Genomic DNA, 24250 nt, shown 5'->3' with positions numbered 1-24250 from the left:
TGAATGCCGGTCTTGTCTTTAAACTGATTCCCGCAAGCTGTGTCAGTTCCTGGCTTTCCCACGAATTGTGCATCAATAGGAAACACATGGCTTTCTGAAGACGATCGCTTTAAGCGAAACTGTGGGACTTATGACAAGAGCCTGACTGGGGGAGGGGGGGCAGTTTTGCAGTGAATTCTTCTCTTTTAAACTAATAACAAAACAGGGAAGGCTATTGTATGCTGAACAGGGTTGGGGTATATTCAATTTTTTCCATTCAAATTCAGTTTGTCATTCCTTTGTCAATTCAATTCCACTGGGGCCTACATTGTCAACTGGAATAGGAATGTGCAATGTGTCTGAAAGAGGGAAGTAGAAATGAAGACATGGAATTGACCCCAGCCCTGATGGGGGAGGCTGTAGTCGACCTGAAACTGTAAGTGTTAAGTGACAAGTCCTGAACACTGCTCTTATCTTCTTTATTATAGGTGGCTATAATGTAGAGTGTGGCTATAATGTGGCCAGAGCCTTTCACAGAAAATGACACACAGTTACAGCGGTACTTAAAAACAGAACATACCGCATAGGAAGAATGCTGATGAAGGTTAAAATGTTGTTTTACATAACTTAAATTAACTATGATGTGGCCAATTAAAAATATATATTCCATCCTAGAATTTTCATAGAATTTTCTCTATGGGTATGGATACTGTAAATTAAATTAAGCTGTATGTTATTTTCTAGATCAAGTGGAATACAGAGTAACAAGATCTAGAATGTGTTCTAGAACCCCATAACGCAAAGGAAGTATAATGCAGCAAAGCAATTGCGTCATTCGGCAGCTGCACATGGGGTGTGTTCTCCCCACGGCCCTGACAACTGGGGAACACACTGCAGAGGAGCCCAGAGCAGGCACTCCCCTAACTGACTAATAAAACAACACCGTAGGCACCCGACCCACCCCAGCCGAGGGACGGCCCAGCGGTAGAAACCGTCTAGAAACGAGACGTTACAAAACTGAGACACTAGGCAAAGTTTGGAGGAATACCCAGCAGATGGATGAGCTCAGCTGGTTAGAACCCTCTTAGGTACAAAGGCCTTATATAGGAGCTATAGGAGCTATATTGTATAGCCTCCTAAGCAATAGGAGCGCTATACAAAGCAGCTCTCTGCACCCCCAAAAGTCTCTGTAGATCCTCCTCAATGAGGTAGTGAACATCAGGACATGCTCCAGTTTCTCACGGACAGGATTTCTTTAAAATGTAATAATGGGGGTGTGTGCAGCACAAAGATCTATGCGTGCTGGAAAGTCCCAGAAGGGGGGGCTGCTCTTGTACTAGGATAAGGATTTTGGGACACGTCTTCACACACTAGTCAAATGTCCCAACACCAATTTACTGCCCACATGTTCAATTTGCCTGCCAAACTCCCCTCTCTGGTACTCCAAGGTCAAAGGAACTCTCCTCACGTTGTGTCACACTCAGGGCACACAGCATTTTAACCCCCACCCCGAAAACATCTCTCCACCCCCCAGCTCCATTCACTTTATATTGATGGATTAATTTATTCATTTTACTGAAAATATCAGTTGATAGGGCATCGCTTCCTCCTGCTGCGTATCTATATGGTTAATCTACATTCTGGAAACCACTGTGGAGCTAAAAATCAATGTTTATAAGATTGCACATGCCTTAGAAGACCAGAATCCATGTTTGATCCATTACAGGACGATCGCTGTGTATTTCCCCCCCAAATCGCAAGCATAACAGCGTGGCAGACAAAGATTAAAAAGGTATGTTTCCTCCCCCCAGCTTTTGTTCCGTCTCCTCCACAGAAGAAAAACATCAAATTTCAAGTATAGATATCAGTGCATATATTGCGACAGATGGCACAGCCTCTGCTGCCCCACCCCAAAAAAAAAAGGTTTCTGGACTCCTCACAGGAAAAATGAGCAATTAGTCTACATTGTGCCCAGGAATTTCCCTTAATGGGGGCATATTAATGGATGCATTTATCAACTAACAGAAAAAGCATGAGTGAGCACACAAAACCCATTTATAATGAATTTGGCTCAATCAGAAATCATCAGTCATGCACATGAGCAACCCTGTCACATTTTCATACTAATGTCACTTCCCAGTACGCACAGGATCAGTTAAGTAACACAGGGAGAGGAGTCTGTTGCAGATAAAAGGGCTATTTTAAGAAGCTTTGGATTGAGGTTACCAGCCATTTTTTGGTTTAATTTGATATGAAATAATGCTGCCTTTAACCTTCCTAAAAACTAAAAGGCATTCTGATATAATTACAAGATGACCTACTATGCACTGCAATACAGTAGCATGACTCCCAGAGATTACTGTAATGTATTCCTTCAGCTGACTGTGAAAGAGGAATATACTGCTGGAATTTAAATACACAATGATTTAAAATAAATACATGTCCAATAATCTCTGTCTCTTTTCTCTCCTGCCCCCACCTGAAATAAAGGCATTGGAAAAGACTCTCTCCCCCTCCCTCTTCCATATTGAAACTGTTCAGGGCTACAAGGCTAACAAAGTGGTTAGACATTTTTGCGTGCTGAATGTATAGCAAGTTGAATACTCTGGTTATCACACTGTGTAAAAGGATTACGATTAAAGTCGTGGTCTAACAAAATGAAAGAAAACTACTTTTGGATAAGGCCATTTCAATTCAGAGTGGACAAAGCCATAATGACACACACCGCAGCCCAGCGACAACAAAAATAATAAAATTGAGGAAAGTACATTAAAAAACGGTCTCTAAACCCATAAAAATATGGCACATGACTTGGCGAACCCTTGTGTTGCGTGCCCAAAGTCATTGACTCCAGTTCCAAGACAGAGCATGCAACCGTCTCAATGAGGGACCAAATCACAAACCCCTTGATGTCACATGAAGGGAATCCAAATCCACAAGCATCATCTATCTATGGAAATACTCAGAGACCACGAAAGGCAATTGTTTTGTACAACAATACACACTACAGAAGCCAATGCAATGGGCAAACCCATTTGTTGGTAATCGTTAACAAACCACAACCTTGTGAAAGAGGAAATGCATTCAAATCGAGATGAATGATAATCAGCCTTTTTGTTTGGTTGACCATAAAAGCAAACAGGAGGAAAAAAAAAAAAAAAAAAACACTGAACACAGTTGATTCGTGCATGACTAATAGCTAATTGCTGTTTTTTCCCCTCGTACTACTAACAAGTGCAAATTCTTCACGTGAATACATTGATAAAGAGAACATCCTGATATTCACCCTCCCCTCCACACCTGCAAAGAGCTGTGCCAATGTGTCTCTGCAAATTAGTGCTCTAGTCTAGCAGACTGTCAGGTACTTGGAAACCCTGAGACACAGAAAATGGAGGGAAGTCTACAGAGGAGGATTCTGATTTGGAGTCTCAATTTGGTGCACAGCAGACAAGCTCCGAAGTCTAAAAAACACACAGATTAGAGAGATACACAAACGGTGGCAGAGTGTAAAATGGAGGCATCGGGGGGGGGAGTATGGTACCTCAATGAAATCAACAAATTGTAGCAACTGTCATAAATTCAAAGCACAGATGACTTGGATTTGAAAAAACATCAATACTGACTTCAAAGTCTTTAATTCAGCTGCTGCTTGAGTACCAACCACAGCCCACAGAAACACATACACTAAGTAACGTCACTACCAAGCAAGGATTGCTAAAAATACGAAACCGTGAACGCTTTGTCAATGTCCCTTTAGTGTTCCAGGATTGATGCACAAAATAAGGCATGTTAAAGAGTGCAACTGAGACAAATTCCCCAAATTGTGGCGTGTGTGCACTGTGTTCCGATTGAAATGCCCTCAATAAAGCTCTGCTGGTAAGCTTCCTTCAAAAACAATTATGTCATGGAGACCATTTGTTTCGGAGACCGATTCCCCCAGGAGGTCGGCACACATTTAACTGGACCGCCATAAAGAAAATCCAGAATGAGGTGAAAACAAAATTACAATTAAATAAAACTGCCAGATGCATTTCCCCCTACAAAAGTGCATGGCTTAAGCACTGAAGAACAGAAAACACCTGTAACGACAGATTATGCAAACACCAGGAGCGTTTTAAAGGGAATTTCATGTGCCCTTCTGATCCTTTAGTTCTGGTTGTGGGCTGCGAAAGGGAAGCATTAATATAACGGGTGTCCCCACACTATCAAAACACACAACAGATTGCACAACGTGGACTAAAGGACCTGGGATTCGTTTTTTTTCTTCTTTTCACTGCAGGAGTAAGATCCAAAGACATGCCACGGTGCAAACAGCAGACATGACCTGCCAAAAATGATAACAGACACGGTCACTGGGATCAGTGCAAATCTGAGTGAAGACACTTTGCAAAGCAAGGGCCAGGACTCCAGGAGACCCTATGGGGCAGAACTGAGACAAGTGCCCCCTCAGAACCAGGGGGAAGGGGCAGGAATGGGGAACACACACTAACAGGTGGCTGAATTTCAGCAGGGCGGTCCTAATAAGACACCAGGATGTGTGTTCTCAGACAACAGCTCATGTTTTCCGCTATCTCACCACTCTTGCTGCTGCTAGATCTCTGCTCTGGGTGAGAGGCTGAGGTAGTCCCCTTTATCTTGTTTTGCGTTTGCCACCGGCGGCCCACGCTCGAGCCTGGCAGACAAGCACACGCACACGGCTGATAGCGGCCTTCGCTCCATTTCAACGCGTCTTCCTCCTGCTGTGGGAACCCTTGGTAAAAAGTGGGGGAAAACAGAAGGGTTCCCACAGCAGGAGGGAGGCCGTTTAAAACAGCAATGCCAGGAAGAAGCACTGCTCTGATATGATGGGGCTGGGGGGTTAGACTGATCTCAGTTTGGCACCTTAAAATGGGAGGGGACAGCTGCAAAGGGTGCCAGTTAGCATTTTGTGGGAAATCAAGACACCAGTTATTCTAATCAGACTTCTGGGCATCAGTGAGCATAACAGGGTAAATGTACAGTAAAAGAAAAACGCATGTCGTTTATCTGAGCAACTCCAATCGACCGTTTTTTGTTTTTGAACTCCAACTAGTAAACCTAGGTGGATGAATCATGTATTGTTACTGCAGCTCTTCACTCGCGCAGCAGCCACAGAGTTCATGCTTCCTTGAGATAGGGTACAACAGTGTGTAATCCTGACCACAACTTTTTTTTTTTTTTTTTTTAAACAAAGGAAGTGGTGACCTATTTGTTTCCCCATTCAGTGAGGCAAACAATTCTGAAAAGAACATAAAAACTGTGGAAAGAGTAAAGGTGTTTTTTAAACCTCATGTAAAACAAAACACGGATGAAATTACTTTCATGTGTGCGTAAAGGGTTTAAATCAGATTGATCCATGTTGCTCATCATGCCCAAGAGCACACCACACTGTCAGTCTTAGCATCTGTCTAGTCACCTATTGCCACCCCTCCCCCAAGTTAAAGCTTATTTAGTGTTGTGCCATTTGGTCTCAACGGGCACTAATGTGCTTCGGTGATTGACACTTAACATTGAAGAACAGCTGTCCTACTGATTATTCAGCAAAGAGGGAGGAAATGATTCACCTGGAGAGAGAGAGAGAGATATATCAACCTTGAAAGAGTGGTCGTGTGCAGTATTCTCTTCCTATCCCCGACTTGGTGACTCTGTGTCCCTCGTTTCTTCCCATTTCACCAATTTCAGATTCATATCTCCATCACTTCGGTCAGTCTTACACTATACAGTGAGGGACCCCAACTTGACACTGTGGCCCTGCAGGGGACAGACTGAAATCCCATCTCTATACAATTCCCCCGGCAACAGCGTCAGAACAGCTGAGTAATTGTTCTGCGTCGCACTAGCGCTCAGTTGCGCTACAGGAACATGGTATCCCAATCAGAGAAAATGGGATCTGCCAGTTTATCTTTCAACACATTCATACCACACACCTAGACCCACAGAGCCCAAATACAGCAGGTTTTATACCAGGAAGGTGAAACTGGACCACGATACGAGTGGGTGGCATATGGCGGATCTGTCCCTGCTCTCCTCCAGAATCTGCAGCCGAGACCTGCATCACGCTGCTTAATAAAAGAAAAAAGGAAAAAACGCCCCGGGAGCTGTTGGTTCTCATGCCAATGTTCCACGCCAGCTTCATCCCACCGCTGACAACTCACCCAGCACAACATGCCACATCAGTACCAGGGGCCCTGTCTGCGCTGAGTGAAAGGAGCTTTACACTCTGCTTTGCATACGACACCAATCATTGCCACAACAGCACTTCACAATCATTAGAGAGACCCAGGCATCCTCGACTGAGGACTGACTGCCGCACTGGGCCCAAGTCAGCAGAGCGGCTACAGTCTCCTAACCAGGACATGAGAAGAAGAGGAAACGGACGCCCTTCCAAACTCTTACAAGGTGCTGTACAAATCAAGTCTAAATGCAAGCACACAGCACCTGCACTTATAAGTTATGCTACAAAAGAAAACTGTTTTATTCATCCCAATCCACCAGAGATCTTCGGCTTTTGAAGCAAGCTTTCCTTTAACAAAATCCAATTCAAAGTTTTCAGTTTGTCTTCAGTCAACACACTGGGACAGTTTAATTCTTCGGAAAATAGAATGGGAACCTCAAAGAATACTAGAACTGTGGTTCTCAAGCAGGATTCTGCATTCCAGCTCTCTGGGATTAAAGCCCACGGTGGCTACACAGGGAAAGCAGAACACTACCCAGATACACACACAAACGCTCTTAAACTGCCTACACCACGACACTGACCTCTCAAACGTAGCGCTTTGTTGCCAGAGAAACTGAAGTGTCGCTAATACAAAGACATGCAATTACCAAACTTCAAACAATCTCTCCGGCAGAGTACTAGGCCAACTAAAAGCAAAATTCATTACTATTTTATATGCTTGGGCTTTTGTTGCACATCAGCCTGTTCTGTATGCTTGAAACATCTTGATTATACTCCCTCGTGTTCAGATTTCTATGCAGTACGGACAGCTGTGTACGGATAATTCCAAAAGCAAATCTTAAAATATATATCAAAAAACAAACAAAACTTACTATTCAGTGCTGTTCCACTCTTTATGATGTAACGTGTGTATTCAATAATTTGCAGTCAGAAATATTAAATATTTATATGGACATGGATACAGTGAGGGAAAAAAGTATTTGATCCCCTGCTGATTTTGTACGTTTGCCCACTGACAAAGAAATGATCAGTCTATAATTTTAATGGTAGGTGTATTTTAACAGTGAGAGACAGAATAACAACAAAAAAATCCAGAAAAACGCATTTCAAAAAAGTTATAAATTGATTTGCATGTTAATGAGGGAAATAAGTATTTGATCCCCTATCAATCAGCAAGATTTCTGGCTCCCAGGTGTCTTTTACACAGGTAACGAGCTGAGATTAGGAGCACTCTCTTAAAGGGAGTGCTCCTAATCTCAGCTCGTTACCTGTATAAAAGACACCTGTCCACAGAAGCAATCAATCAATCAGATTCCAAACTCTCCACCATGGCCAAGACCAAAGAGCTGTCCAAGGATGTCAGGGACAAGATTGTAGACCTACACAAGGCTGGAATGGGCTACAAGACCATCGCCAAGCAGCTTGGTGAGAAGGTGACAACAGTTGGTGGGATTATTCACAAATGGAAGAAACGCAAAATAACTGAAATCCTGCAGCGCCCGCAAGGTCCCCCTGCTCAAGAAAGCACATGTACAGGCCTGTCTGAAGTTTGCCAATGAACATCTGAATGATTCAGAGGAGAACTGGGTGAAAGTGTTGTGGTCAGATGAGACCAAAATCGAGCTCTTTGGCATCAACTCAACTCAACTCGCCGTGTTTGGAGGAGGAGGAATGACCCCAAGAACACCATCCCCACCGTCAAACATGGAGGTGGAAACATTATGCTTTGGGGGTGTTTTTCTGCTAAGGGGACAGGACAACTGCACCGCATCAAAGGGTCGATGGACGGGGCCATGTACCGTCAAATCTTGGGTGAGAACCTCCTTCCCTCAGCCAGGGCATTGAAAATGGGTCGTGGATGGGTATTCCAGCATGACAATGACCCAAAACACACAGCCAAGGCAACAAAGGAGTGGCTCAAGAAGAAGCACATTAAGGTCCTGAAGTGGCCTAGCCAGTCTCCAGACCTTAATCCCATAGAAAATCTGTGGAGGGAGCTGAAGGTTCGAGTTGCCAAACGTCAGCCTCGAGACCTTAATGACTTGGAGAGGATATGCAAAGAGGAGTGGTACAAAATCCCTCCTGAGATGTGTGCAAATCTGGTGGCCAACTACAAGAAACGTCTGACCTCTGTGATTGCCAACAAGGGTTTTGCCACCAAGTACTAAGTCGAAGGGGTCAAATACTTATTTCCCTCATTAACATGCAAATCAATTTATAACTTTTTTGAAATGCGTTTTTCTGGATTTTTTTATAGATTATAGACTGATCATTTCTTTGTCAGTGGGCAAACGTACAAAATCAGCAGGGGATCAAATACTTTTTTCCCCTCACTGTAGGACTGGTTTTTCATTCAGCAATGGAAATGGGGGATATTGCTAAAACTGTTGTTTTGCGAACAGGGCAATACAAAATAAAAACAGTTGGCTCTTCTCTCTTTGGTAATGCTTTCCCCACGCCTTTTTACCAGTTAAATGATACAAGCCTAGCCTGCTGCACTGTAGTTTGACAATACCTAGCAACGAGGATGGCTGGAGGGGTCTGTCCCAAACCTGTTATTGTCCACTGTGATGGAAGAAGGGACTCCAGCCAAAGAGGATCAGTGTATTTTTTATTCACATCAGATAAGCTGATGGAATTAGATATGAGAGTGCGTGTTCTTTCAGACAGCGTTTTGCTTTGTGCATGTCACATGTCAAGAGTGCTCACGAAGAGAACTCTTTGGTGTACAAAACATGCAAATGCCTATGGGCACATAGGCATGCAGTTTGTATACAGATATAGGCTGCAATCCCCACCCCCACTGGAATACAGAGCGGAGAAAAATCCAAAGCGTGGATACAATTCTGCAACTGTATGTAGTGAGGCTTTCGTTTGTTGTTGGGGAGTATTTAAAATGCAGAAATATGAATTTGAAGCTCTTAGTAACAACAAACTACAGGTGTCTTGTCTTCCTAATCCATCTATCCTCTCTTGCCAGGTCAATCAGTATTACTCACGCCTATCCCGCAGCGCTGAGAAATCAACACCACCTCTTGCAGTTTAATTAGTGTAAATTATCTCAGGCGGTGTCATTCCATACCCTCCATGAAAAAATGCCACCGCAACAGTCAGACTAAATCCATTCGTGAAACAGATTTTGGTCTCCCTGGAAAAAACGTCCTGGCCACCAGCTATACGGGAGCCAGTCTTAAGAATAATAACTGATAGGCAGAACCAATCAGACAGCTCTCATAGCAGATGAGGACAAAATAATTATGAAGTTAGAGAAACAAACCAGATGGTAAAGAAACAAAATAATCTGAAAAAAGGTGCGACTGCACAGGCAGTTAGTTCACACCCTGTTTTATCAGCCAGGCATTCTACAGATCAAGCAATCACAATCATACCCTCTCACTCACTCCAGTGCTGGCTCTTCCCAACAACATCCTCCACCCTTAAAACTTTCTCACACACACACACTCCTCCTCCTTTCCCCTGGAGCCTTTAACGGTTGCTCCTGCTCTGATTCTTAGGGTTTCCAGCAGCATGAGTCTCCCACGGCTGTTAAGTGCCGAGGAAGTCCGGACGTACTACAGATGTGTGACGGGTTTCAGATGAGGAGGCCGTTCAGTCGGTCCCCGGCCTGCAGCTCGGCGTTCCAAGAACAATACTGTGAGGTCCAGAAGTTTTCCCAGAGGCCCAGCTTTGTGTTACACAGTGTGGCTTTGTGGTTTCTGCTATACATTCACCCCCTTTTCATACTTGAGTTAAGTGTGATTTCATGTAAAACAAATACAAAATCATAGTATTTACTGTAATAATAGTGTACAGTCCAGTTACAAACACCTTGATTGAATATCCTTAATCTAATTTGTTCCAGTTCAAAAAAGTAAACTATAACAATCATTGATCCTATCCCTGGAAGTGTTTCTAGGCTTTATAGGAGAGGACTGATCATTAAGTCTTATCAGCTGCACTGATAGTGAATCTGTTGCACTGCTTTTAAATATCTGTCTGTTAGCTCTGAATAAACGTATAGAGAATTTAACTTTCTTGACTGCAGGTTTCTTGGGGCTGATCATTAAGATTCGGGTGTGATGAGATGAGATACACCTGGATTATCGTTGCCAAAAAAAAGAGCGGTTTCTTTTTATTTGCTGGCCTGTTCTGAAACAGGTCTTTGGTCATAACCATTAGCCATCTTCAAAAATAATACATACTGAGATTTGCAAATGACTGTGTGCAGGTTTTTTCTTAGTTTTGTATTTGACCTGTACTAATATGGAACCTCTCTTGATGCAGGTATCAGTCCTGTTGTGCTTTTCTAATCTCTTTCAGATGCCGATATACTATTTGGTGCATTGTGAACAGAAATGAATACATTCCATATTGCTACAATTTCTGTAGACAGGGATCTTACATCTATCTGTGTGTGTGTGTGTGTGTGTGTGTGTGTGTATGCGTGTGTATATGCAAACCAACTGTGACATGTAGATTTCCATAGCTTCTGGTTCTAAAGCTCAAAGGCCTTTAATTAAATTCTAGTATCTGTAGCTAAAGGCATGTGATGTTAAATTTTTCATAAGTTTGTAAATTTGTGCCATGCTGAGTTTTCACTTATAATCAGGCTGCATGCTGCAATGAAACCACAGCAATAAACAAGGATTGCAATTCTGCTTTTAATCTGGGGCACGCCATCATTTCTCCTGGTATAATAAAGCAGCTTTTACACAAAAACTCCCATCAAAGGCTGGTTTTAACGGAAATTAATTCCAGGTTAATTACTGAGCCTTTGTGTTCACATGTCTGTGTCTATTTATTGTGAAATTCAGCAGAAATCAAAGCACCCTTACTATCCTATGCAAGACTTACACTTACACCTTGGACAGAGGGGTCAGGGCAGCAAACTCCAACCCGGTCCGTCACTAAACATGAACCTTCCTCGATAGTCACACGGGCAATTCCCAAACGATCCCTGCGAAGTGTCCCAGGCTTCCCTCACACGGACCGGTGTACCGGCCCCTGGTTCCAATGCTGCACAGTACAGGTCAAACTGGGCCGAACTGGACTGCATAAACTATAATACAATCTCGCTGCTATCTTGCACTGGTCAAAGGACACTACTGCAAAATATAATAACTTGCTTCCCGTTCCCCCGAGTTAGGAATGGTTCCAGATCAAAGAAACCAGCTCTGTACAGATATGTACTCATTCAGTCTGTAGCCTTTCAACTATCTAGTCACACTTTTCACTCTTCACCAGCACAGCTGTAGGAATTTGAACTGTCACCCACACTGTCTTAACTTGGGTCATGGATCAATAAATACAGTAGCTAAAAATACAATCAGGAGCAGAAGCAGAAGGGAATACGTTATATAATTGTGATAGTTTAATTTGGTATCAACTCTTATACCGTATACATATATGTCTATATATAGAAATATACACACAAATTCTGAAATGAGATTTAAAAAATACAACTTATATTAGAATATAATGGGATAGATTATTCAATAAGCCATTCCGAGGTAAAGGCAAAGAGTGAAATTCATGACTTCAGATGTACCTGAGCACAAGATATAATGGGGAGAAATCATAAATCTCTAGGGGGGGGCGGAGGTAACAACACAGTCGCACAGAGCACGTAGTCTTTTAATTAACCGACTGCAAACAAACAACTATATATGCTTTTATATTTACCTGTCAATCATCGTCCCGGTTTCCCATTGTCGGGACACTAATTGCATCTCCTATGTAGGAAAATCTGTCCTAGGATCTCCATCCCAGTTATGGCATTAAAATCGTGTCTATACAGCGTCACCGAGCTGGTGGCTGCTGTGCATATTTCGCATTTCATACCAGCCCTGTGTCATGCAATCAAACAGCGCTCTTTCCCGGCTATTGACGCTTAACCCTTTGAGGGGCTGCCACCCCCAGACCGATCTCACAATCGACCCCCAGAACGGTCTTTTATTATCGGCCCAATCACGCCCAGGGCTTGCACATTAAAACCCTTCAAAAGTAGCATCGCGGGGGTCCACAGCACTGTACTGTGCGCCTAATATGGCCCCTTTGCAACACTCACATAGCTGGCAATGGAGGCTCAGGCATGCAGCTGCAAACACGTACATCTAGATAAACAAGCCGGACAACTGCCGGGGGAGGAGGGCAGGAAAACGGGCTCACATCCCCAATGCGATCCCAGTGCCCGGAGCAGAAACCCACAATGAGCCGCAAACAACATTCATACGTGTAGTTATTTTGCAATGCACGCTATAGTATAGCACACATACATACATACATACATACATACATACATACCCGTGCATACATCTCCACACAACTGGGGGGCAGAGGGCCAGATCACCGGCCAATTCCCACACTGACACCGACACAGTCCCAGCCGAGATCAGTCGCACTCACCGGTGTTTCCCTGCAGATATCCCCACACGGCCGCTCTTCCGGGTCTGCAACAGGCCGGTTCGGTGCCGAGTCCAAATCCGGGTGTGTGTGTGTTGTTTGCCTTTCAATGCATTGCCCCCTCGGTGTGGTTAAATCTGGCGACAGCGATTCTCGCCGAGTCTGTGGACAGAGTGAGGAGGCTGCATTGTTAGAGGAGGGCTAGTTTGGGCAAGAGCTCCCTGCCGTTGCATTGTGGGTAGAGGCGCTGATGCCTTGTGAGGAAGAGCGGCTCCCCCTGGAGGGCAGGGACAGGTATTTTCTGGAGAAAGTACTATAATACTAGTAATAATAATAATTAGATAAGACTAATGACACAAACACAAGTTTGTGTCATTAGTTTTATCCCCCGGGGTGATGTGACCATTCGGTTTATATAAGTGTGCTTTGCACGTCTAATAAACAGATACGAAATCAAAAAAATACTGTAAATCAATGCATAAGCAAGTAAATAAAATAAATAAATACATAAATACATGCATAGCCTTGGTGCAGGCACGACCACGTCACAGCATGACGTCGCTCCGGCATTATGATGGAGCGCTGCTGTGACGTCCCTCCATTGTGCGGCCGTTGAGATGCACGCCGCACGCCGCGCCCCTGCGCAAAAAACGGCCCAACTCGGACGGCGGGACTTGGTGGTGAGCCGGTACTGTAATGTTTATGATCTCCTGTGACTGATTGTAATAATGTTATGAGAGCTAGCATGTGATTGGATGTGCTATATCGTCGATTGACAGGGAAATGCGGCCCGGGATGGACGAGTTGGGGGCGACGCGCTAGTGTACGTCGACGTTAGGCCGCTTCGTTAGGCCTGTATGTTTGATCGAAACCATGTGATGTTTAAATCGGCAGTAACTAGCAGTACTCAAGACTCATTTACTCAAGGGCGCCACATCTGAATCACTATGCAGGTCGTCCTAAACCTGCCCGGAGATCACATACTAAAACCCGCTCCGTACACTGTACTCAAATGTAGTCTGACAACACACAATGCAATCAGAGCCCGTATAGTATTGGAATACTACTACTACTACTACTACTACTACTACTACTACTACTACTACTACTACTACTACTACTACTACTACTACTACTAATAATAATAATAATAATATCCCCCCTGTGCTGTTGCTGTATATATCATTTACGGGGGTAAGCGGTGCACCATATATGAATTAATGGTAATAATAACAATCATGTATACATAGTATCATGTACGGTCTATGATCTGTTAGGCCTAATTATTTTCTTTTCTTCGTCTTCTTCTTCTTCTTAGTAGGAGTAGTATGTGTGGTTTCCTTTATATTAATATTGTGGGTTTGTTTTTTCAAAATACTTTGCACTGTTTAACTGTTTAATCACATTCACAAGCCAGGATACTGATTAATAACGTCCAGGAGTGAACCCTATTCTGTCTTTGCACATTAACTTGACTGGGAAAATAAACAATTATTTTAGTAGACTTGTTATATGTTAAGTAATCACGCAGACTTCTCACCCTGTGTGTGTGTAATCAGTAAACCTGTGATTACTGCAATTCCTTGTGTCTGTGGTGGGTGTCCCGAGATCCTGGTCCAAGCCTGCCCTGTGGGGGCGTATAGAGGGAGAACGTTGTCACAAGACCACCCATGACATAAATACATATAGCGAACATTTTGTCAGGGGTCGCATCGCAAAAAGCGAGTCAATTCACCTCCATTGGCGATGTATTTTCTTGAGAGATTCGCCGATTGGGAAGGCATTAAAATACGTTTTTCCGACCCAAAACAAGCATCGAAAATGCGTGTACAACCCACCTGCTCGTACCTGTAATGGCCACCCTTTTTGGGGCAGAATGCATGGAGGTGATCGCAGGGTGTTATAATTGCAGTCTTTGGGGTCCGCCCTTTGCAAATCGCCCCGGGGGCGGTACGAGCGTTCTACGTCACATTACTCTAATCCTGTCTCCCATAGGTGCTCAAAGCTGTCACACCCGAAAACTGCAGGTCTCTAGCTTTCGAAAGAGCCTAGTTACAGCCATTTCTGTATAAACAGTGCTGAGCTACCGGCCCTGTAAGAAATGCGAATGTGAGGAGAGAGGGGGGCCGCACTCCATGCTCTGTTACCCGAATCCTGTCCCTCATTGGCCAGCGGATCGGTCAGTCTTACAGGGCAGAGCTGTAGCTTTCCAAGGATACCAAACACGCCCATACCCGAGCATGCTGGGCTGGGCTGCTCTGTGTGTTTGTGCGAGAGCCACTGTTGCCAGATCGGGGGATTTTCCCCCAAATTTGTGGGATTTTTGAGAGGCCAGGGGGAAATTTGGGGGCAACATTTGTATGGGGGAAATGTTGGGGGATAATATTTTGAACTTGGGGGAATTTAGGGGTTTGGCACAATCGATCCCACCCCCTCCCCAGACCTTTCTTCAACACGGATAGTACTGTGCAGGAATCTGGAAAGGCTTGACTACACTAGTACTACAGGAGAAGCATGGAAGACTTGGTGGTATAACTTGGGTACAGAGAGGAGCATGAGATAGGCTACTATCTACAGTCTCACGCCTGCAACATGCAAGCATTAAATAACAGTTAATGCAAATATCTGTGAAATACATTTCACAATCTAGAATGTATGCGAAGTAATGTAGATAATCAATCAATCAATCAATCAATCAATTTTTATTCATATAGCGCCCTTCGCAGGGTAGCCACAGAGCTTTACAGACTGGAAAACATACAACAAATGTACAGCAAAATTACAATACAATAAAATATAGACCTGTAAAACATTTTACATGATCTAGAATAAAGTGAGTGAACATTTAAGTAAATAAACCATTTAGGCACAGAGGAGAGAAAAACAAGAAAACTCCTATGGATGGCATGTAGGAGAAAATGAATCTCTGGGGGTCTAGGCCTAATGGTTGCCTCCCCTCCAGGCAGTATGGTTATTACAGCAGCAAGGAGATCAGAAAGTTCTTTATCGGTGCTGCTGGCTGTGCTCTTCCCTCTGGAGGAGGCCTCTCGCTGGCCATCGGGGGTGGGGGGATTGGACCATCAGACTTTGGGTTGCGATGGCTCGTCAGACCTTGGGTGTGGATGCCCCGTTGACCCTCCGTGGTGAGGTGCTTCTGGGATGGGTTGTGCCTAAAGAGACTAAACAGATGAGTCTTCAGACGTGATTTAAAGGCTAAGACAGAGGGGGCATCTCTTACATTGGCTGGAAGATCGTTCCGCAGCTTCGGGGCCCTATAACTGAATGCTCGACCACCTGCGCTTTTCTTGTGTATTTTAGGGAGCACTATGTAATCGGCTTCCTGTGATCTCAATGGCCGACCTGGAGTGTATTCGATAAGGAGATCTTTTAAGTAGGGAGGTGCCAGTTCCTTAAGTGCTTTAAATGTTAATAAGAGAACTTTAAAGTCTATCCTGTAGTGCATGGGCAGCCAGTGAAGAGAAGCCAATACTGGAGTGATGTGTTCATGTTTCTTGTTTTAGTTAGAATTCTTGCAGCAGCATTTTGGACTAACTGAAGTGCAGAAATAGCTCTGTTTGTGCTGCCTGACAGAATGGCATTACAATAATCCAATCTAGATGTAACAAATGCGTGTATCAGTTCCTCAGTGTCCTGTAACGAGAGGAATTGTCTCCGTCTAGCAATATTTCTAAGCTGGAGGAAGGAAGATCTCGACACATTCTGAATGTGTGATTCAAAGGATAGATTATGATCACAGATGACACCCAGGTTTCGTGCCATCTCCTTAGGGGAGAAATTAAAGTTATCATTATTCAGTTTTGTTAGTGCATGAAGAACATTTAGATTTTTCTCTCCTAAAATTAGGACTTCTGTTTTGTCAGAATTAAGGATAAGAATTTTTTTGTCATCCATGTTTTAATCTCAGACAGACAGCAAATTAGTTTTTCTAGGTCTATGGTATTGTTAGGCTTTACTGACAGATATAATTGTGTGTCGTCTGCGTAACTGTGAAAGTTAATATGTCGTCGTATGATATCACCTAAAGGGAGCATGTATAATGAAAAAGTATAGGTCCGAGGACTGAGCCCTGTGGGATTCCGTACTTAACCTCAGTTAAATTTGAGTGGTTCTCGTTAAACTGTACATATTGGAGTCTGTTTGACAGATATGATTTAAACCATGACAGCACATTGTGATTTCTAAGTGGTGTATCAAGATTTTGTGGTCGATTGTGTCAAAAGCCGCATTTAAGTCTAATAAAATAATAACGGTGGTGTGCCCTAAGTCGGAGGACTGAATCACGTCATTCAATACTTCTAACAGGGCCGTTTCTGTACTATGGCCGGAACGGAAGCCTGATTTTTTCATAAAGATGATTATTGGTTAAAAAAGCTTGCAACTGGTTTGCAACTACTTTCTCTAGAACCTTAGAAAGGAAGGGAAGGTTCGAGATAGGTCGATAGTGTTTAAGTTGGTTTGGGTCAGCACTGGATTTCTTAAGAAGTGGTTTAATTACAGCTATTTTAAACGATTCAGGAGAACGATTCATAAGAATGCACATATCATATGTCATGAGAACAACACAAAAAAACACACCACTTTTGTTCATTGGTAGACCAATTTAAATAGCTAATCAAGCAACTCGTGTTATATTTGATAAGCATTAACTGCTATGCAAATCTGAGACAACAAAATGTACGCTGTCCAGAACCTTTCGAGGGCACACAGGGTCGCCTTGCAAAACTTGGTGTCCCTTGGCTCCCGGAAGAAACGGGTGAACCCTAGAGAGGTGACCGGAGGGGATCAAGGACAATAGGCCTATCTGTAATAATTAAAATATTTAAATCCCATTAGTACACAGAAAAACATGATGAAACCCCCAAGAAAACCAGACCAGATTGTATCAAGGAGCAAATATGGAAATATGTGTTTTTATTTTGATGTGTTGCATTATTTTTTCCTCTATATATAGCCTATATAATTTTCAAAGCCCTTTCACGTTTCATGTCATATTTCAGTTTTATGCTATGTTTACAACTAGTTATTTATGTTTTATAATTAGTTTTATGAAATGTCGGCAGTGTTAATAAGTGTTAATAAAAATCAAGTTTTTAAACCCACGAGTACCATCGGGCACCACCGGGCGCCTCCGAGCAGGTTTTAGTATGTGATCTCTGGGCGCCTCCGGGTGCTTATGGGTGCTTTCGGGTTCCTCCAGGCAGGTTTAAGGACGACCGGCAAGTCCGCACAGCATGTAATTTAGCGGCACCACTTAGGCTGTTTGGTAATTAAAAATTTAATAAATACACTGCCATATTGAGGAAATAACCCCATGCCTAGTGCGCATGCGTGCCTGTGTACGTGCTATTAATCACGCCTCCTCTGGGCAAGCTATATACGCCCAAACAGGACTCGAAGCCATTGGTCATTGGAGTAACTGTCAATACTTTTTTACACAATCACTTCATCAAATGCTTATCGATGTATTTGTTTAACATGGCCAGTGCCCTGCAGAAAGCATGTCTAAGTCTTTTTATGTGGCCAGTCGGCTTCTTCATTTATAACAGTAAGAAGTTATTCAGAAACTTAAAAAACGGTTCATCTAGTTTAATACAGACAACAGTGATCATAAGCCTTAGCCAAGATTTCTCCTTTTATATTTCCTGATATGAGTTAGAGATGTCACTAAGGGAACCCACATCCTTAAGTTACAGTTTATTTGTTTGGGACACATTTAAAAAGGACATTACCAGACTATGGAGATTACTCACCTTGCACTTGCTGGCTCTTCTTACTTCAACAAATCGAGGTCTCTTAGGCTTCAACAGGGTTCTCTCACTCTCTCCCTTGGGAGTGTGTTCAGGCCCGCCGAGGCCATGTTATGCTTGGGAGTGTGTCAGGGAATAGAATTAACACCCACCACCTGCCAAATGCGGGTAGATTTAGCCAGTGGCAGGTAAATTTGTCAATCTTACCAGCCACTTTGGCGGGTAGCCAACAAGTGTACAGGAACTCCACTTTTAGTTTCTGGTAGAGTATTTGTCGGTATGTTTCAAAATACAAATTAATTTGTTGACGTTGTTGTGTTGGTATGTTAGTTGATTTGGCAAACCACAATATGTTTTTTTTTTTTAAATATATGGCATTTGGACAGTTTTCGGTCCTCGAAAACGCACAGTTTTGTTTCCGAATGTAGACCGGCAGTCTGAGTGTGGTTTGGAGATGAAAAGTCAATCATTTAGTCAAGTAGATGGTATAAATTAGCTAGATATATAGGTCTTATACATTTTGTATTTTGCTATTGTGAAAACATTGCCACAAGGACGCTAATGTTAACGCATTTTCATTGCAGCTCACATTGCTAAACTGGCAATTGAATGAAAATGAATAAAAAAAGAAAAAAGAAAAACATATTGGTCAGTCAATTACAGCTGTAATTGCAAAATATTCCTTTATAAAACAAATACTCACAACCTTTATAGTTAATTTGAAATTGTGAAAATATGAAGTTAATAAAGCTAATATTGGGACAATAATACAAGAGTGTGACACGAGGTGCGTGAGAGTTGACTGCTGCTGTTATTATGCCATTTCCATATGTCTTTTAATAATGTATTTTTACATAGATATTTATTTAACAAAGTTGTTGTGTTAGATAAGTATTAATCAGTTGCATCAATTACAACATATTAATTTATGGGGAAACGATTTGCGATATAGACGTGCATTTCCTGCTGCGTAGCAGAGATTCTGCTGAAGAGAAGCGAGCGGTTTGTTCCCATCGCCGAGGCCATGTTAATCTTTGGAGTATGTTCTGGCCCGCCGAGGCCATTTTATGCATGGGAGTGTGTTCTGGCCCGTCTAGCCTTTTTCTTGATTGGGTTGGTGTTCTGGCCCGCCCAGCGTTTGTTTGGGTTGGGTTTGTGCTCTGGCCCACTGAGGCCATGTTATGCTTTGGAGTGTGTTCTGGCCCGCTAAGGCCATGTTAATATTTGGAGTGTGTTCTGGTCCACCGAGGCCATGTTATGCTTGGGAGTGTGTTCTGGCCCGCCGAGGCCATGTTAATCTTTGGAGTGTGTTCTGGCCCGCCGAGGCCATGTTATGCTTGGGAGTGTGTTCTGGCCCGCCCAGTGTTTATTAGGGTTGGGATTGTGTTCTGGCCCACCGAGGCCATGTTAATATTTGTAGTGTGTTCTGGTCCGCCAAGGCCATGTTAATCTATGGAGTGTGTTCTGGCCCGCTGAGGCCATGTAATGCTTGGGAGTGTGTTCTGGCCCGCCGAGGCTATATTAGGCTTGGGAGTGTGTTCTGGCCCGCCCAGCGTTTGTTTGGGTTGGTTTTGTTTTCTGGCCCGCTGAGGCCATGTTAATCTTTGGAGTGTGTTCTGGCCCGCCGAGGCCATGTTAATCTTTGGAGTGTGTTCTGGCCCGCCGAGGCCATGTTATGCTTGGGAGTGTGTTCTGGCCCGCCGAGGCCATGTTAATCTTTGGAGTGTGTTCTGGCCCGCCCAGTGTTTATTAGGGTTGGGATTGTGTTCTGGCCCACCGAGGCCATGTTAATCTATGGAGTGTGTTCTGGCCCACCGAGGCCATGTTATGCTTGGGAGTGTGTTCTGGCCCGCCCAGCGTTTGTTTGGGTTGGTTTTGTTTTCTGGCCCGCTGAGGCCATGTTATGCTTTGGAGTGTGTTCTGGCCCGCTGAGGCCATGTAATGCTTGGGAGTGTGTTCTGGCCCGCCGAGGCTATATTAGGCTTGGGAGTGTGTTCTGGCCCGCCCAGTGTTTATTTGGGTTGGGACTGTGTTCTGGTCCGCCGAGGCCATGTTATGCTTGTGTGTGTGTTCTAGCCCGCCGAGGCCATGTTATGCTTGTGTGTGTGTTCTAGCCCGCCAAGGTCATGTTATTTTTGGAGTGTGTTCTGGTCCACCAAGGCCATGTTAATATTTGGAGTGTGTTTTTGCCCGCCGAGGCCATGTTGTGCTTGGGAGTGTGTTCTGGTCTGTCTAGCCTTTATTTTGATTGGATTTGTGATCTGGCCCGCCTAGGCCACGTTAATCTATGGAGTGTGTTCTGGCCCGCCGAGGCCATGTTATGCTTGGGAGTGTGTTCTGGCCCGTCTAGCCTTTTTCTTGACTGGGTTGGTGTTCTGGCCCGCCCAGCGTTTGTTTGGGTTGGATTTGTGTTCTGGCCCGCTGAGGCCATATTATGCTTTGGAGTGTGTTCTGGCCCGCTAAGGCCATGTTAATATTTGGAGTGTCTTCTGGTCCACCAAGGCCATATTATGCTTGTGTGTGTGTTCTGGCCCGCTAGGGCCATATTTATCTTTGGAGTGTGTTCTGGCCCGCCGAGGCTATATTAGGCTTGGGAGTGTGTTCTGGCCCGCCGAGGCCATGTTAATATTTGGAGTGTGTTCTGGCCCATCTAGCCTTTTTTTTGATTAGGTTTGTGTTCTGGCCCGACTAGGCCACGTTAATCTATGGAGTGTGTTCTGGCCTGATGAGGCCATGTTATGCTTTGGAGTGTGTTCTGGCCCACCCAGTGTTTATTTGGTTTGGGTTTGTGTTCCGGCCCGCCGAGACCACGTTAATCTATGAAGTGTGTTCTGGTCCGCCGAGACCATGTTATGCTTGGGATTGTGGTCTGGCCCGCTATGGCCATGTTAATATTTGGAGTGTGTTTTGGTCCACCGAGGCCATGTTAATATTTGGAGTGTGTTCTGGTCCGCCGAGGCCATGTTATGCTTTGGAGTGTGTTCTGGCCCGCTGAGGCCATGTTATGCTTTGGAGTGTGATCTGGCCCGCTAAGGCCATATTTATCTTTGGAGTGTGTTCTGGCCCGCCGAGGCTATATTAGGCTTGGGATTGTGTTCTGGCCCGCCGAGGCCATGTTATGCTTGGGAGTGTGATCTGGCCCGCTAAGGCCATATTTATCTTTGGAGTGTGTTCTGGCCTGCCGAGACTATATTAGGCTTGGGAGTGTGTTCTGGCCCGCCCAGTGTTTATTTGGGTTGGGATTGTGTTCTGGCCCGCTAAGGCCATGTTATGCTTTGGAGTGTGTTCTGGCCCGCTAAGGCCATATTTATCTTTGGAGTGTGTTTTGGCCCGCCGAGGCCATGTTATGCTTGGGAGTATGTTCTGGCCCGCTAAGGCCATATTTATCTTTGGAGTGTGTTCTGGCCCGCTAAGGCCATGTTATGCTTGGGAGTGTGTTCTGGCTCATCTAGCCTTTTTTTTGATTGGGTTTGTGTTCTGGCCCGACTAGGCCATGTTATGCTTTGGAGTGTGTTCTGGCCTGATGAGGCCATGTTATGCTTTGGAGTGTGTTCTGGACCGCTGAGGCCATGTTATGCTTTGGAGTGTGTTCTGGCCCGCCGAGGCCATGTTATGCTTGGGAGTGTGTTCTGGCCCGCCGAGGCCATGTTATGCTTTGGAGTGTGATCTGGCCCGCTAAGGCCATATTTATCTTTGGAGTGTGTTCTGGCCCGCCGAGGCCATGTTATGCTTGGGAGTGTGTTCTGGCCCGTCTAGCCTTTTTCTTGACTGGGTTGGTGTTCTGGCCCGCCCAGCGTTTGTTTGGGTTGGGTTTGTGTTCTGGCCCGCTGAGGCCATATTATGCTTTGGAGTGTGTTCTGGCCCGCTAAGGCCATGTTAATATTTGGAGTGTCTTCTGGTCCACCAAGGCCATATTATGCTTGTGTGTGTGTTCTGGCCCGCTAGGGCCATATTTATCTTTGGAGTGTGTTCTGGCCCGCCGAGGCTTTATTAGGCTTGGGAGTGTGTTCTGGCCCGCCGAGGCCATGTTAATATTTGGAGTGTGTTCTGGCCCATCTAGCCTTTTTTTTGATTAGGTTTGTGTTCTGGCCCGACTAGGCCACGTTAATCTATGGAGTGTGTTCTGGCCTGATGAGGCCATGTTATGCTTTGGAGTGTGTTCTGGCCCACCCAGTGTTTATTTGGTTTGGGTTTGTGTTCCGGCCCGCCGAGACCACGTTAATCTATGAAGTGTGTTCTGGTCCGCCGAGACCATGTTATGCTTGGGATTGTGGTCTGGCCCGCTATGGCCATGTTAATATTTGGAGTGTGTTTTGGTCCACCGAGGCCATGTTAATATTTGGAGTGTGTTCTGGTCCGCCGAGGCCATGTTATGCTTTGGAGTGTGTTCTGGCCCGCTGAGGCCATGTTATGCTTTGGAGTGTGATCTGGCCCGCTAAGGCCATATTTATCTTTGGAGTGTGTTCTGGCCCGCCGAGGCTATATTAGGCTTGGGATTGTGTTCTGGCCCGCCGAGGCCATGTTATGCTTGGGAGTGTGATTTGGCCCGCTAAGGCAATATTTATCTTTGGAGTGTGTTCTGGCCCGCCGAGACTATATTAGGCTTGGGAGTGTGTTCTGGCCCGCCCAGTGTTTATTTGGGTTGGGATTGTGTTCTGGCCCGCTAAGGCCATGTTATGCTTTGGAGTGTGTTCTGGCCCGCTAAGGCCATATTTATCTTTGGAGTGTGTTTTGGCCCGCCGAGGCCATGTTATGCTTGGGAGTATGTTCTGGCCCGCTAAGGCCATATTTATCTTTGGAGTGTGTTCTGGCCCGCTAAGGCCATGTTATGCTTGGGAGTGTGTTCTGGCTCATCTAGCCTTTTTTTTGATTGGGTTTGTGTTCTGGCCCGACTAGGCCACGTTAATCAATGGAGTGTGTTCTGGCCTGCCGAGGCCATGTTAATATTTGGAGTGTGTTCTGGCCCGCTAAGGCAATGTTATGCTTATGAGTGTGTTCTGGCCCGCTCAGTGTTTATTTGGTTTGGGTTTGTGTTCCGGCCCGCCGAGGCCACGTTAATCTATGGAGTGTGTTCTGGCCCGCCGAGACCATATTATGCTTGGGAGTGTGTTCTGGCCCTGACGCCATGTTATGCTTGGGAGTGTGATCTGGCCCGAACAGTGTTTATTTGGTTTGGGTTTGTGTTCAGGCCCGCCGAGGCCATGTTAATATTTGGAGTGTGTTCTGGCCCGCCGAGGCCATGTTATGCTTTAAAGTGTGTTCTGGCCCGATGAGGCCACGTTAATCTATGGAGTGTATTCTGGCCCGTCTAGCCTTTATTTTGATTGGGTTTGTGTTCTGGCCCGCCTAGGCCACGTTAATCTATGGAATGTGTTCTGGTCCGCCGAGGCCATGTTATGCTTTGGAGTGTGTTCTGGCCCGCCGAGGCCATGTTATGCTTGGGAATGTGTTCTGGCCCGTCTAGCCTTTTTCTTGATTGGGTTGGTGTTCTGGCCCGCCGAGGCCATGTCAATCTTTGGAGTGTGTTCTGGCCCGCCGAGGCCATGTTATGCTTGGGAATGTGTTCTGGCCCGTCTAGCCTTTTTCTTGATTGGGTTGGTGTTCTGGCCCGCCGAGGCCATGTCAATCTTTGGAGTGTGTTCTGGCCCGCCGAGGCCATGTCAATCTTTGGAGTGTATTCTGGCCCGCCGAGGGCATGTTGTGCTTGGGAGTGTGTTCTGGCCCGTCTAGCCTTGTTCTTGATTGGGTTGGTGTTCTGGCCCGCCCAGCGTTTGTTTGGGTTGGGTTTGTGTTCTGGTCCGCCGAGGCCACGCTAATCTATGGAGTGTGTTCTGGCCCGCCGAGGCCATGTTATGCTTGGGAGTGTGTTCTGGCCCGTCTAGCCTTTTTCTTGATTGGGTTGGTT

At 44.9% G+C, this 24250-nt stretch overlaps 1 protein-coding gene and 1 long non-coding RNA gene across 3 annotated transcripts in view; both read right to left on the bottom strand.

Annotated features, from left to right (window-relative positions):
* The window catches only part of extl3 (exostosin-like glycosyltransferase 3), a 32880-nt gene extending 20086 nt beyond the window's left edge, over positions 1 to 12794 (bottom strand). Inside the window, exon 1 of one of the 2 annotated variants that reach the window (XM_066697500.1) lies at positions 12479 to 12794. The gene's annotated coding sequence lies outside the window, so the exon portion shown is untranslated. The remainder of the gene's footprint in view (positions 1 to 12478) is intronic. The other variant, XM_066697499.1, reaches the window with a different exon arrangement.
* A 2469-nt stretch (positions 12795 to 15263) lies between these two features.
* The window catches only part of LOC136727616 (uncharacterized), a 119389-nt gene continuing 110402 nt past the window's right edge, over positions 15264 to 24250 (bottom strand). The window contains exon 3 of the long non-coding RNA XR_010808486.1: positions 15264 to 18500. This is a non-coding gene — a long non-coding RNA (uncharacterized LOC136727616). The remainder of the gene's footprint in view (positions 18501 to 24250) is intronic.

Source organism: Amia ocellicauda, chromosome 1 (genome assembly GCF_036373705.1).
Source record: "Amia ocellicauda isolate fAmiCal2 chromosome 1, fAmiCal2.hap1, whole genome shotgun sequence".
Classification (NCBI taxonomy): domain Eukaryota; kingdom Metazoa; phylum Chordata; class Actinopteri; order Amiiformes; family Amiidae; genus Amia; species Amia ocellicauda.
The sequence above is the reverse complement of the archived record's forward strand: the minus strand, read 5'-3'. Positions and strand labels throughout refer to the sequence as shown.